Raw genomic sequence first — 10,529 nt, forward strand, 5'->3', positions numbered from 1 at the left:
AAATTATCTTGCATCATGCATAAACAAAAGCAATGTAACTTATATTTGTTCATTTTCCTTTTTATTCATTTAGCATGTTAATATTTTATTTTCATTTGCATCTGAATTTGAAATAATGATTAATAATCTAAAAAATAAAGTTAAATATTTAGATAGTTTATATGGTATTCATGAAACTGCTACACATTTGCATTATGGTCTTACATGCATGTTTATCAAATCTCACAAATACAAGTTTGAAAGTGTCAAATTAGAGAAATTTTGTTGGTTGTTATCAATTGTCAAAATAATTGAATATTTAATGTCAATCCTTACGAAAACAAAAACAAAACAAAAAATTGAAGAAAAGAAAGCCAGTTAGGTTAAAAGTCTAGATTTAAATATGTCTTTAGTTCTTGGAATCATAAATTTTTTTTTTATTTTTGTCCTCCTTAGTTTTTTTGTTCAATTTATATCTCTGCAAATATAATTTTATTTTAAAATAGTTTTTTCATCCATATCCATTACAAAAATTGTAACGTCGTTAAACCTAAATATAATTAAAACATAAATCATCAATATAATTAAATGATAACATTTTTAACCTAAAATTAACCCCAAATGTTTCATTCTTCTTCTCTAAAAAAACCTAAAATTAACCCGAAATATTTCATTCTTCTTCCCTAAAAACCTACACTCCTACGTAAATTAGAAACAGTGTTCCAAATACAATATGAGTACAAATTTGTGAATGTTTGTTTCTTCTTTCAATTGATTCGCTTCAATTTTCTTTGTATGGATGGATGGAAAAACTGAAATTGAAGCTAGCATTTGAGAATTAGTTCATAACAATAACCAACTGTTTGCGTTATCAACTAATTGAATTTGAAAAATCTAGTCAACCAATAAATCCCAAAGCAGGATTGACCATGAAACGATTATTATAGAAGACAAAAACTATAAAAAAAAATATTGAACCAACAACTTCAAAAGAAATCCCCCGACATTATCTTAATATTGTCGCTATCATTCATAATATAATACATATTGTTATCTTGCAATTAACCTGTCAGTACTGATGCTCTAAACTTGAATCAACAATTTCAAAAGAAACCATTTGAAGTTGTTAATTTTAAGTTTTTTTAAGAGAAGAAGAATGAAACCTTTTGGGTTAATTTTAGGTTAAAGAAGGTTATAAATTTATTATATTGGGGGTTTATGTTTATGTAAAAAAAAGTATATTTTAGTTATATTTAGGTTTAACAATGTTACAGTTTTTGTAAGGGAAGTTGAATGTGAGAACTATTTTAAAATGAAACTATATTTGCAGGATGCAAACCAAACAAAAAAACTTACGAATACCAAAATCAAAAAATGTTATAATTGCAAGGACTAAAGAAATGTTTAAACAATAAATCTATATAGGTAGCCTAAGCAAAAATTCGAATAAAAAGAAAAAAGAAGAGCAAATTATTTGTCCTAAGATTAAATGTTTCAAAAATAAGCAATCAATCATGTTTTGAAATGAAGTGTTTCGATCATTTTTTCTTGCTACCATTTTGAACAAAAATGTCATCTTCCATAAGCTAAAACAAGTATCACTCTTATTCAAAGAGTTAATACAATATTTGCATTACTTTTGCACAAGTTGTATACAATATTTGCATTACTTTTGCACAAGTTGTAGTATCAACATTAAAAAAAATAAAAAAATGAAAAAATAAAAAAAAAACAAAAAATTCATCAATATGAAATAAAGATTTCAAATAAAATAAAGAATATGCAACAACAACTAAAAAAGCATAACTTCATTGATTGATACTTCATCAAGTGTGTCTTTGAGCTAAATAATTTTTTGTCTTATGTGACTCTTGAATAATCATTAGAACTTCATTCCGTCTTTTTGTATAACCCTTTTAGCCATTAATCACACTTCAAGCCTAAAAATTTCATCCTCATTAATGATTGATTTCTCATTTTCTTAACTTTTAATTTTGGGACAAAATGACAATATGCATTTGCAATATGCACACACACAAAAAAAAGCTAAAAACAAAAAAATCATTAAGGGCATACACTTCTAAGTTTCTTTTTAGAAAAATAATATTTAAGGAAGAATTCTTGGGATCTTCTGAATGTACATTTTGTTTGGTTATCACAAGCAAAACTTATGGATATATTTAGGCGTGTCAACCAAAATTAATCTTGTATTTTTGGGACACGAATTGTGACAATTAAATATCCTATAACATCTTAAACAATAACTCAAATCTATTGAGGTAATAATTTTTTTGATATATATTTTAATAACAACAAACCTTATGAAATAAATGTTTATGTTTTATGAATGATGATCTATTGATAATTGCACTTGAGTTTTGTTTAAAGAATATGAATCACATAAGTGGATAAGCAATAAGTCATTCACATTAACAAATATATAAGTATCTACTTAATAATGAATAATCTCAAAAGAAATATATCATATAGTATATCAATCATTCAAGAGAACGATTATTGCATCTTTAAGATATCATCTTCACGAAGAAAATGTCCAATAAATTCATACATATACAAAAGTATTTAAGTGATACTTGATGGACAAGACACAACATGTGTAACACTTAGAGAAATTGTAGGAAGTATTGTTCAACAAAATATTTCTCATCTTATATAGAAGACAACATTCTCAATTGTTATGAAAGAATATTCTCATGATCAACAAGTTCATTGCACTCATAAATATTCATACCAATTCAAGAAAATGACAAAAATTAACTTTGAAGAAGAAATCATTTCAAGTTTGAGTCATTTATTAAGTTATTTGTTAAGAGAATGATCAGAAGAAAGTAAAGAGGCTAAAAACTGCTCTTGCTGAGTTGAGCTGAAACCAGGACCAAAGGCAACATGGACTATAGACAACCCGGATCGGGGTAGCATAACAACCATTAGTGGTCTAGTAGTATATTTTTTATTTATCTATTAAAATTTACAAAGTATAGTCAACCCAATATTTTTGATCAAATTGTATCACGGATGATGTTAATTATATCATAACAAGCATTTATTATTATTATTATTATTATTATTATTCTTGTTGTTGTTGTTGTTGTTGTTGTTGTTTTTGTTGTTGTTGTTGTTGTATATATATATATTATTCTGAAAAATATATGCATGACCTCAAATATTTTTTTTGGAATAAGGAAAAATCGTCCAGTCCAATATCTTAATGTGGGTCACCAAGATAATTGAGTTTTGATTGGTAAAGGTGGTCTGACCAAACCCCAATTAGCGTCTTGATTGTTCTCTTTTACCTGTTATTCCATGCTTAGAATAACCTAAATGTCCCACCATGAATAAAATCATGCATGATCTGATTAATGATAATGTACAAAACTTAAATGTTTTGTATAAAATGCCATTATTATGTCATACATAAAATGCATCATTCATCCACAACAATTATAAACAATTTAGGCGATATACTAAACTCATAACAATTTAATTCTAAGTCCTTAATTCAAAACGGAAATCATAGTCCGAAAATAGAAACAACATTGGAGTCATGAAAATAGTAACAACATCAAAATCATGAAAATAGTAAAAAATATAAAAGTCATGAAATTAATAACAACATAAAAGTGGAAAAATTTCATTTCTTCACACTCTAATTCTCCTAATCTGTAATAACTCAAAACAGTTTATTTAAAGAATTTCAGGGCCTAAAATCCTCGTACTAAAGAATTAATGTAACATAACACAATTTCACAAACACAGAGACAACAACAATAACTAACATAAATTGTGCTCGACAAGCATACTCACCTTAATTATGCAAGTCTAATTAAAATTTTTCTAACATATAATTCATTCACAAACATCACAACCATAAACAGCATGCACGAGTTGTTTTCTTCCATTCCTCTTTTTTTCAAACAACTTCATAAAATTAAATTCCTAATCATAAAAAACTATAATAAAAAGAACTCAGTTTGTGATAAGGGAGAAGACGATCCTCTGATTAAATTGGTTGTTGAGCTCCCTTTTTTCTTGAATTGCAACTTTGATTCAAATTCTTCAGTTTTGGGTTATTATCGCTTGTTGCTTCGTTGATTGATGCAAGGTTTAAAAATGGTTTTAAAGAGCTTTATCAACCTTTTGGTTTAACTGATTTGAAAAATTAAAGAAAATAAGGAAAATGAAAGGGTGAAGATTCGGAGGATGAAGGAGTTGGCTCAGTAACGAGAAGAATGAGGGAATGTGTTTTCTCAAAAAGAACTTACGATGTAAGATGTATAGTGGAAATCATGCCATTGCCTTTAATTTGTCCAAATAGTACACTCTTTTCTTAATTAAATAAATAAATAAATTATTTTATTTTTAAATTAACCGTCTTAATAATTAACGTCTAGACTTAACAAAGTAGATAGATTGTTACATCATCCACCACTTAATAAAAAATTTGCCCTCAAAATTCAGAGGATTACCTATTGGAAAAGGTAAAGATACTACGTGTTTCCCATGTTGCTTCTTCTGCAGAAGATCCTTCCCAAACGACCTTAGGGAAATTTCTTTATTTCTCAATGTTTTTACACTTCTATCTATAATTTGAACTGGCATTGGGTCATAAGTAAGGTTTGACTTGAGTTGGACAGACTCATGACTCAAAATTTGGTGAGGGTTAGGAATGTATTTCTTTAACTGGGAGACGTGAAAAACATTGTGTAGATTGGATAGTTTGGGTGGCAAGGCTATTCTGTATGCAGAGGGACCAATCCTTTGCAATATTTGAAAGGGTCCAACAAAACGAGGGCTTAGCTTCTTGACCTTTAGCACTCTTCCAATGCCAATAGTGGGGGTAACTCTAAAAAAAAAAACATGATCTCCCTCCTCAAACTCCAAAGGTTTCTCCTGATATCAGCATAGCTCTTTTGCCAGCTTTGGGCTATCTTTAGTTTATCCTTAATTACCTTAATCTTTTCAATGGTCTCTTGGATAACTTCAAGACCTAAGATCCCATTATCCCCTACTTCTAACCAACATAACAGTGTCCTACATTTTCTTCCATACAAAACCTCATAAGGTGCCATGTCAATGCAGGCATGGTAACTGTTGTTGTAGGAAAACTCTACCAGAGGCAAGTGTGTATCCCAGTTTCCTCTTTCCTATAAAATGCAAGCTCTTAGCATATCCTCCAGAGTCTGAATGGTTCTTTCAGTTTTGTAAGACCTGCATTTTTCTTTATTAGCGTCAATTTCGAGGATGAAACTATTTAAGGTAGTTAGAATGTAACATCCAGACATTTTATTTTATTTTTATATTTTACCTTATTAGGAGTTGAGATAATTATTCTAGAAATTGTTGGTGATAGTTACTATTGTTTTGTGTTATTTTAATTTTTGATAATAATATTAATAATAATAATAATAATAATAATAATAATAAAAGCATGAATTGGTAAGCGTTAAAAATAAAATTACATTAAACTGATGAGAGTGAATAGTTAGGGTCTTAATGGACTTAGGTTGAAATATCATGTTGCCCACTGATAGAAAGACAAAAAAAACAAAACCGACGCCTTCCATTCAAAAACGCTCTGCGATATAGAATAAAAGGGGTTATGAGAGAAAAAGGAAGAAATTCAAGAACTAAATGAGTTAGTGATTCATCCCTCAAGTGTAGCACATTTGGAGCAAAGACCACTGCGTGAGAATTTTAATAACGACACTCATATCGGTAAGGGCATCACTTCATCTGCTTTCCTACTTGAATTATATGCGATATAAACGTACTATGATGTTATGTATTGGTTTTGGTTGTGTGTTATCTTCAAAATTAATATTAATAATGGTTGTGTTTGACATATTCAAATTATGGAAAATAAATGGTATATGATACATGGTTATAATGGTTGTGCTTGACATGTTGTGGTTATTCAAGATGATTACTTTGTGTCTATACTAGGTTGGTTTAGGACAAGGTTGAATGATTTTGGACGCTCTGGTTGAGTGATCTATATTGTTACTAACAAAAGTATCTACATTCATGCATTCATAGTTGTGTGGTGTGTCCATAATTGGTTGGAGCCCAAAGTTGTGTGGTGCGTCCATAATTGGTTGGAGCCCACATATCCTTGCGGGGATTTTGAGTTAGTGGTGTTGCTTGGAAGGATCCACGAAGCCCTTGTTGGGGAGGTGATATTCCAGAATCATGCATTGACATATAATCTAACAAATAGGTTTTGCATTTTAGTTGATTTGTATCTTTGGTACGTTGCGATTTTTAACTGTTAAATAAAGTATATGATTTATTTATATTTTTGCTATAACAACTATATATGCATGCATATTTGTTATGTGTTTGTTATTTGGAGATGACCCTTACATTTGACATGAAGTCACATATAGTGTTACTTGGGTGAATAATGTTACGGTCAACTTAATAGGAGAAATGCGAGGAAGTACAATAGCACGCAGTTGGAGGCTCTGAGATACTTTTGTGTCGGTGTGTTGCGGCCTAAAATTTCGAGTTTTCATCGAATTCAATGGAGTCGCCAGGAAAATTTATTTTAAAATAGGGAAAATATTGGAAAACCTTTAAAAATTAAAAAATGGTATTTGAAACCGGATTTTGAGTTCGGGAGTCGATTATGCGTAGGGAAGGTATTAGCACCCTACGACATCCGTTAAAATACGGTTACCTTTAATTTACTGTGTAAAATTATATCAACTTAAATATATTTATTTTTCTTTATTATTAAATATAAATATAAATTATTTTTTATAAATGTGATTTTTGAGATAAAAGTGTGTTAAAAAAAGTGGAAAAAAGAAAGTTTTTATTAGTGTGCTTGACAAGAGTGTGATCTTGCTCCTACGTATCTCCCGGTGATGGAGAAATCAAAGCTACGTAGTTCTTGGTAGAAAATGTGGATGTGTTGATTGCTTTTAAATAAATTGTATTTTGTTATTTAAAAGAAGTTAATTTTGACGAAAATAACGAAAACTTGATTGATTTGAATAATTATTTTTAAAAAATACGAATTTTAAGACGATCGAATTGTACAACTCGTGTCTCAAAACTCAAGGAGTAAAAAGATGTCACATCTAATTTAATTCTCTTAACAATATTTTATTTTATTTTTAAATTAAGTTTCAAAATCAACCAATAGCTTAATTTGTGTCTTAACAACTCCAAGATTAAAAAACACATATAATTAACTAAATTTAAAAAAAAAAATCGATTTTAGATCTATTTATTTATAAAAATCAATTTTAGAGTTATCAAAATATATAAATTGTATTACGTAACTCCGAGATTAAAAGATTTTAATTAACTTTAAATAACTTTTATGATTAATTTGTTTATGAATTTTTAGTTTATTAATTTATTTGTGATTATGAGATTTAGAATCATCAAATAGTCACAATTTGTGTTCTAATAACTCAAAGATTAAAAAGATGTCACATCTAGTTAATTTTTAATAAAAAATTTGTTATAATTTTATTTTTATTAGATGTTTTGGAATTTTTATGATTGCCTGATTAACTAGCATTGCCAATTTCGAAAAGCAATATTTCCAATGCTTGCCTTTATCCTCCAACTCTTTATAAATCTCTTGGTTCTTCAATTGCCCAAGCAACACCATGAAACGCTCCTCCCAGTATATGGTTTCATCCTTCAAGTCATTATAGATCTTTTCTTGATAATCAATGTAATTCTTCAACTCACTAGAAGCTTCCATTTATGCTTTTAGTGCATCTTGGTGTTTTGAGAGTAATTCTTCGATTTCTTCCTTCTGTTGCCTCTCATTCCTTACTTGACTCTCATATTTATCTACCATTTCTTTCAGTTGTTTCTTTAAATCTTCAAACTCCTTTTTTATTTTCTTCTCAGAGCTTGTCGATTTTGTCCACAATTGCTTCCACATATAGGCTTCTTCAATAGCTGCATTCCTTTCTTGCCTTCACACATTTAACTCTTAATTTGCGCCTCTTAAACAATCTTGTATGTCAACTTTATTTCCTTTTTCAACTTTCAACCTCTTGTTGCTTCTTTCGATAAACTGACTCTTACAAGTGTTTTCTGATCTTAAGTTGTCGTTCTCTTGGGAGACTTTTTCTAACCTCGCTTGTAGCTCTTTTTTCTCTTCTTCAGATTTTAGCAATGACGCTTTGAGTTCACCTATCTCTTCATTTGCAACAAGGATAGGTTCAGGCATTTCCTGACCATTTGAGGCTGTATTGTGGAAAGGCAGCTTGATTTCTTGGACTCTTTTCTTTACCTATTGTTGATAGGGTTCTTTTGTGCTGCAACTTCTACATTCGAGTATTTTTCCTTTTCTAATGATCAACTCCCAAGCTCAACTTATCCTTCTCAACATTGGTGGGTCTACTATACCCGTATTGTGCAAAACAAAAGCCTCCAATGACCTATCATCTGGTATATCCAACATGGGGTAGCCGAGTTGTCTCAGAGCTACCATTGGGTTGTAATTAATACATCCTTTCGTTCCCATGAGAGGTACATTTGGAAAATCTCCGCATCGGCATATTACCTCTTCCACCCCTTGTTCTCTATAGTACCATGAAATTTTATCTCCAGTAAGGCTAGCTATACTCTGAGCCCATTCACGATTGCTCTTGACCCCAACATGATACCCTTTCTTGAACATGTGAGATACAAACCAAGTATACAGCACTGGAACACAACATAAAATTGTTCCCCCTTTCTTCTCGTGTCGCATATGCATAGAGTAGTATACATCAGCAAGAACCGCAGGAACTGGGTTTTGTTTATGTTTGTTAAAAGCTAAGAATACATTTATGGCAGCAAAATCTACAAAGTTATCAAGGTTTGGAAATATAACAATACCGTAGATAATGAGGGCCAAAACATCTATAAAAGTACTCCATTCTTTTTTATCAGCTAAATCTTGGCACTTTTGCTCTAGATATTTTCTTGAAAACCCATGAATAGCCCCTTTTTCCTCTTTTGTACTTGCCAACTCTCTTATGTCGATTTTCAACACCTCAGAAATTGCATCCAAACTCGGTGGTTGTCCAGTATATCGATAAGGATTTCCTTTCTCTAAGGAGTAACCCAATATTAGCTCAAATTCCTCTAATGTCGGGGCCAACTGAAAGTCTTGTAAGGTGAAACATCTTAAAAGAGGATCATAATACTGAGTCAATGTCGTGAGGGCCCCTGTTTGCACATTCACTGCCAAGAGATTTAGAATTTTCCCATATTTGTGAAAGAAACTCTCACGTTATATAGTTTTCATTTGATTGTTGATGTCTCTTAAACTCTTCAAATCAGGTTGCTTGAACTTTAAAAGTAAAATTTTTCTTTTTTCCGATCCCATTGTCCACTTAAATAACACGTGACTAAAGTTTGTATGATTCCCCAAAAATCCTGAAAATTTATGCAAAATGCTATTATGTTTTATTTTTCCTTAGAAATAGAAAAAAAAAATGTCATGAGATATGAATGAAACTAATATATATATATATAATTTCTTGAATATATGAGATAATTTTTTGGTTTTTATGGATATTCTTACAATGAAAGGATCTATTGGCTTATGTAGTGAAACTCTCACAAGGGAGGCTCTATGGTTCTAAACACGGTTCCTAGAGCCAATAATCCTATTTTGGAATATTGCCAACAACAATAGATAAACTATTTGGATTGACAATAACCTCAACATGATCAAACTTTAGGTGAGATTTTCATGCTAACCAAACAGGATGTACATCCAGAAGGCTACCACTACGCAATCTCGAATCTAAACTTAAGTTTTGTTCAAACACGGGTATAAGGTTCCACTCATAAGTGTGTGTCTTAATAAAAGTGTAGGCGTTGAATAAGCATAATTCAATAAATCCATAATACTAACAAAACATATACATATACAAAATAAATAGATAAATAAAATAAAATAAAAATGATCTACTAGCTTAAAAGAATATTATAATGTCAGCTAATACTTATTAAAAAAATAATAAACACATAAAGAAAATGAAAATAAAAAAATAAACAAATATAGAAAAAGTTAAAAAAATATTATGCACAATTAATTTGTTAGGCTTGACTCTCTAAATGTCCCCAGTCGAGTCGCGAGCTGTTGCGGCCTAAAATTTCGAGTTTTCATCGAATTCAATGGAGTCGCCACCAAAATTTATTTTAAAATAGGAAAAATATTGGAAAATCCTTAAAAATTAAAAAATGGTCTTTGAAACCGGATTTTGAGTTCGGGAGTCGATTATCACATGATCTTAAGTAGGCATGGCAACGGGGCGGGTCGGGGGCGGATTTTGCCTCCTCCACCCTCGCACCCGACTAATCGGGTAAAACCCGCACCCGCACCCGTTTCATAGCGGGTGTGAAAATTAAACCCCCCATCCCCGCCCACAACGGGTTTCGGGTTTCCCCGGCCACACCCGCCCGCACGCATTTATATATATAAAATTATAAATTTAAAAAATCATATCTATTATAATTAATATAATAAAATAATTATTATTAGATAATAATAAAATAAAAAA

The sequence above is a fragment of the Cicer arietinum genome, chromosome 6 (genome assembly GCF_000331145.2).
Source record: "Cicer arietinum cultivar CDC Frontier isolate Library 1 chromosome 6, Cicar.CDCFrontier_v2.0, whole genome shotgun sequence".
NCBI lineage: Eukaryota > Viridiplantae > Streptophyta > Magnoliopsida > Fabales > Fabaceae > Cicer > Cicer arietinum.